This window comes from Aegilops tauschii, chromosome 2 (genome assembly GCF_002575655.3).
Source record: "Aegilops tauschii subsp. strangulata cultivar AL8/78 chromosome 2, Aet v6.0, whole genome shotgun sequence".
Lineage (NCBI taxonomy): Eukaryota > Viridiplantae > Streptophyta > Magnoliopsida > Poales > Poaceae > Aegilops > Aegilops tauschii.
In genome coordinates, this window is record NC_053036.3 from 170,748,961 (window position 1) to 170,755,335 (window position 6,375).

Below are 6,375 nucleotides of genomic sequence, written 5' to 3' on the forward strand. Positions count from 1 at the left end.
AGATGTACGTGGTTACCGAATGTTGTTCAGAGTCCCGGATGAGATCTCGGATGCCACGAGGAGTTCCGGAATGGTCCAGAGGTGAAGATTTATATATGGGAAGTCCAGTTTCAGTCACCGGAAAGGTTTCGGGGTTTATCGATATTGTATAGGGACCACCGAAGGGGTTCCGAGGGTCCACCAGGAGGGTCCACCTGCCTCGAAGGACCTAATGGGCTGTAGTTGGGTGGGAACCAGCCCCTTAGTGGGCTGGTGCCCCCCCCCCCAAGGGCCCAAGGCGCCCAGGGTTGGAAATCCTAGGGGGCCGCTGCCCCCCCCCCCCCCGAGGGGGGGGCCCTAGTTGGAAACCCTAAGGGGGCCGCTGCCCCCCCCCCCCGAGGGGCCGCCGCCCCCCCTCTAGATGGATCTAGGGGGCCGACCCCCTCCCCTTCCCCTATATATAGTGGGGGGTTTGGGGCTGCCAGAGACACGAGTCTCCCTCTCTCTTGGCGCAGCCCTACCCCTCTCCCTCCTCGTCTCTCGCAGTGCTTGGCGAAGCCCTGCTGGAGTGCCACGCTCCTCCACCACCACCACGCCGTCGTGCAGCTGCTGGACGGAGTCTTCCCCAACCTCTCCCACTCTCCTTGCTGGATCAAGGCGCGGGAGACGTCACCGGGCTGCACGTGTGTTGAACACGGAGGCACCGTTGTTCGGTGCTTAGATCGGATTCGGCCGCGATCTGAATCGCTTCGTGTACGACTCCACCGACCGCGTTCTTGCAACGCTTCCGCATCGCGATCCTCAAGGGTATGAAGATGCACTCCCCTCTCTCTCGTTGCTAGTCTCCCCATAGATTGATCTTGGTGATGCGTAGAAATGTTTTAATTTCTGCAACGATCCCCAACACTCGCATCCTCTCCATTAATGGCGCCGAAGCCGCAGTTTAATTCGCTTCTTATATATAAAACACTCATCACAAACGTTTTAGTTAGAACACCCGTATGCAAACCGACAGCTTCCCCAGGAAGCCAAGAGAAAATGTGCCGAGTAGGATTTCTGCCGCTCTTGATCGCAAACGTTTTAGATAGAACACCCATATGCAAAGTGAGAGCAGCACAGGATTTGTGCATCCCTTCAACGCAAACGGTTGTTTTGGATGACCCGTGTGCAACCACGTACAAACAATTTGGTAAGATTTGTCAATCCTTGTGACACTGCGATTTGTCAAAATATGAAGCTAAAAATCACTAGCAGTATCTAATTTTTGCAACTAAAGTTCAGTAATTAAGCATAGATTTCATTCGTAGATTAAGCAGTTGTTCTTAATTTATACAAACAGTTCAACTCGACAGCTGAACCGACCAAACTTTTTCCCAATTGTTGCCAACCACGTACTAAAATAGCTAGTTCAACTATATATACTAGCTAATTTTAAGTACGTTGTACAGTTCCACCACATCTATAGTCAGATGAACTGAACAAAATAGCCCCTAAATACTACTAGTAATACTGCGGAGGGGCTTTGTACTACTTCCAGCTGCCTCTCCTCTGCCAAGCGCGCTCAATAAGAGGCGGCGGGGGAGGAGCCTACCGACGAGCTGGGCACCCGCAATGCGATGCCTGCCGCTAATGCAGCTTGAGCGACGCTTGCCTCGAACGCCCTCTGTCGCTCCAGACGACCCCTCTCGAAGCGGTGGTTCTCCTCGTAGATCTCCTGATTCCTCGCCTCTGAGGTGGCGTGTGTCGTGGCCACGACGGCGGTAAGGCTCTTTGCGTGCTCGACGAGGCACTCCTCCTCCTCCCGCAGGAACTCGGTGTAGCACGCAAGGTCGCTGACGCACGTGCGGGCATCCACCTCCGCCTCCCGCCTTCGAGCGGTGGTGGCGGAGCGGGTGATGACCCCGGCAGTCGACGGTGGGCTGGCGGCCACGGCGGCCGATGATGGGGCGGCGGCCACGACCACCACCTCCCGCCTTCGGGCCGCGGTGGTGGAGCGGGTGATGGCCACAGTGGCCGGCAGTGGGGTGGCGGCACGACGGCCACCTCCCGCCTTCGGGCCGCGGCGGCGGAGCGATGGCCCTGGCTTTCGACGGTGGTGTGGCGGCAACAGCGGCCGGCAACAGCTGCCTACGGGCACCAGCGGCGGAGCGTGTGGTGGGTGTTCCGTGCACACCCAACAGGGACGCCACACGCACTACATTACGCCGGGGACTGCGCCACCGCCGCGGTGTAGCCTCCCAGCTGGAGCTGTCCTCTAATGATGGTGGAGTGGCTGAGCGATGACGACAGACCGGTGCCATTGGCGATTGTGGAAGAAGCAGACGAGATAAGCTACAGGGAAGGAGGGGAAATGCGACGCATGACTCGCCGGCCGTGAGGGATTTTATAGCAGGCCGGTAAGCATTGGGATTTTGGGGGATTTCACCGAGTCGGGCGGGAAGCTTGCGCGGGAACCTGCGAGGTTGCGCAGGAACAGGCTCACCGACGATTCATTGGCGCCACCATTTGGCAAAAAGAACGCCCCCGCGCGCTGCGCAAGCTTGCGCTGTAAGCCGTCTGCGGCAGCGGGGTGACAAGACGTGCGAGAGGAGGACGAAAGTCGACGTACACATACGGTTAATAAAAAAACGTTTGCGATTTAATTACCTACTATACCACCATCCTGGTTTATAAGTATGATTTAACTAATAAAATACGAATGCATGTCGCCAAAGATTATATAGTTGGATTTGTATTTGAACATAGTTTCCAATTATATAATTTTTAAAACATGCATTAACATTTTGTTGGTTAAATTTGAGGGCAAAGTATGGTACGGAATATAAAGGAGACTATAGACTAGACAGAGGTGGTACCACATGGCCGCTCTCTACGCAGTGACGCAACTGTCGGCCGGCTTGTAGGCGACCATTTGCTGCGTGTTCAACTGCTCTATGCGTGTGGTTGCTTGTGGTTCAGGTGGCTGCGGCGCGCTCTGCTCGCGTCCCGCCGCGCGCACTCTGCTCTCGTGTCCCTCCACGTGCGCTGCCAGTGTTTGGGGCCGGCGCACGATCACGCACGTTCGTGTGCAAGCGGTTGCGCCGGGCGCGGCGCGACGATGCAGTTACCCGCTGCAAAAACTGCCATGCGGACGCGCCGACAATCCACGCCGCCCGGCCCCCTTTTATTCCTGCTGCCATTTACCTTCATCTCTCGTCTCACACGACACAATAAGCACACCCACGAGGACACATACAGAGAGGGCATCCAGCGGTTCCAATGGCGCTCCCCGTGGCTCTAATGGCGCTCCCAGCGGCCGACGACGACAACGGCGGGCAGTTCACCACGCATCATGTAGTGGACACCCACGTGAAGGGGAAGGCCCTCTCGGTGGTGTACACAAACGATCCGATCTCGGTGGAGAGCTCCATCCAAACTATGGAGCAGTTCCTTGCCGAGGACGAGTACCGAGTGGTCGGCTTCGACCTCGAGTACACCATGGGTCGTGCCAGGCACGATTAGAAGGTTGTCGTCGCCCAGTTGTGCGTGCGACATGACGTCCTTGTCTACCAGTACCACCTTGCCACAAGGCCTTGCGAGCGTTTCTCCGGGTTTATCAGCACCTCCGGCTACAGTTTCGCTACGGTGGACACCGTCAACGATGTAAAAGTGCTCAAGGATTCAGACTTGAAATGGCCGAATCTTGTCAACATCCAACACCACTACAAGGTCTGGGACAGCGAAAAAAGAAATTGAACTCCCTGGTTGACCTCGCCTCGACCATCATCGACCCCTACTATGCGAAGATGAAGGAAGAGAGCAATAAGGACAGGAAAACTTGGCACAGTGTGTGGCATGAGAGACTGGATGAAGAACATGTCAAGTACGCGGCCATGGACGCGTACACAAGCTACGAGATGTACAGGCGGATCATTGACATGAGGAACTGTCTTCTTGCTGACCCAGACGAGGGATCGAGCCACATAGCAGTGGCGGGAGCGTCACAAGAAGTAGATGACTAGACGATCGTTTCTCCTACTTTAGAATGCATGGAATTGTTTATTGAGGTGTGTGCGAATGATCTGTATAGTCACTTATGTAATTGGATGTTTATTTCAGTTATATATATACATGTTATTCTACTGTAGACAGAGCAATTCACACGGCTTATTAGCAGCAATTGTTTGTGTTATTATTGGTCTTCGCACACATTTCAGGTTAAAGACCTGTTTGCCGCGTATCACACACATCTTGTTCAGTTGAACCGTTTCCATTGTGTTGCCTAATCACACACAGTTCATCTCAGTGAACCGTCTGTTGTACATCACACACGCCTTCATCTGGCTGCCCGTTTCTTTTCTGCCTCCTCATTCCAAACAGTTAATTGAGCTGAACCGTATGCCCTGCATCGCACACACAACTAAATTTTGAACCGTGTTTGATGAATCTGTCATCGCAAACATTTTGCACCTTTTTTGATGGTTTTTTACACCACCGTTTACGATTATGGCATCGCACACAGTTTTGTCGAAGGGTCTCTAATCGTAGTGTCGCGTTTGGACCATCCTGCAGTAGTGTTATATGAAAGTTTTTATTATATCCCTCTTGGATGCCCATCATATTAGGACTAAATTCATAACCAAATCAAATTACCATGCTGTTCTAAAGGACTCTCAAAATAATATAAGTGAAGCATGAGAGATCAATAATTTCTATAAAATAAAACCACCACCGTGCTCTAAAAAGATATAAGTGAAGCACTAGAGCAAAATTATCTAGCTCAAAAGATAAAAGTGAAGCACATAGAGTATTCTAATAAATTCCGATTCATGCGTGTCTCTCCCAAAAGGTGTGTACAGCAAGGATGATTGTGGTAAACTAAAAAGCAAAGACTCAAATCATACAAGACGCTCCAAGCAAAACACATATCATGTGGTGAATAAAAATATAGCTCCAAGTAAAGTTACCGATGAACGAAGACGAAAGAGGGGATGCCATCCGGGGCATCCCCAAGCTTGGGCTCTTGGTTGTCCTTGAATATTACGCATCCCCAAGCTTAGGCTCTTGCCACTCCTTATTCCATAGTCCATCGAATCTTTACCCAAAACTTGAAAACCTCACAACACAAAACTTAACAGAAAACTCGTAAGCTCCGTTAGTATAAGAAAGTAAATCACCACTTAGGTACTGTTGTGAATTCATTCTAAATTAATATTGGTGTAATATCTACTGTATTCCAACTTATCTATGGTTCATACCCTCCGATACTACTCATAGATTCATCAAAATAAGCAAACAACACATAGAAACATAATCTGTCAAAAACAGAACAGTCTGTAGTAATCTGTATCATTCGAATACTTCTATAACTCCAAAAAATCTGAAATAAATTGGTGTACCTGCGGAATTTGTCTATTAATCATCTGCAAAAAGAATCAACCTAAAATCACTCTCCAGTAAAAAATGGCAGCTAATCTCGTGAGCACAAAAGTTTTTGTTTTTTACAGCAAGATCGCGAAGACTTCACCCAAGTCTTCCCAAAGGTTCTACTTGGCACAAACACTAACTAAACATAACACCCCATCTAACCGGAGTCTAGATGTATTATTTATTACTAAACAGGATCAAAAGACCAAAAATAAAATTGGGTTGCCTCCCAACAAGCGCTAACGTTTAACGCCCCTAGCTAGGCATGATGATTTCAATGATGCTCACATAAAAGATAAGAATTGAAACATAAAGAGAGCATCATGAAGAATATGACTAGCACATTTAAGTCTAACCCACTTCCTATGCATAGGTATTTTTTGAGCAAACAATTTATGGGAACAAGGATCAACTAGCATAGGAAAGCAAAACAAGCATAACTTCAAGATTTTAAGCACATAGAGAGGAAACTTGATATTATTGCAATTCCTACAAGCATATATTCCTCCCTCATAATAATTTTCAGTAGCATCATGAATGAATTCAACAATATAAGCATCACATAGAGCATTTTTTCATGATCTACAAGCATATAATTTTTATTACTCTCCACATAAGCAAATTTCTTCTCATTCGGAATAGTGGGAATATCATAAAAAAACTCGAATACTATAAATTGTTTCCACATTAAAAGAATAATATTCAGAAAAAGGGTAATCATAATCATGAAAAGTTTTGTAAATATAATCACCACTACTTTTTATAACATAAGTATCATCACAATAATCATCATAAGTAGCAACTTTGTTCTCATCATAATCAATTGAAACCTCTTCCAAGATTGAAAGTTTGTTATATCGACTAGAGGGGGTGAATAGGCGATTTTTATGAATTCTTCACCGAGGAATTTCAGGGTGAGGAAATTCCTAAGTGAAGAACTACTTGCAGCGGGATAAGTACTCAGATGCAAACATAACAGAACATAAGCAT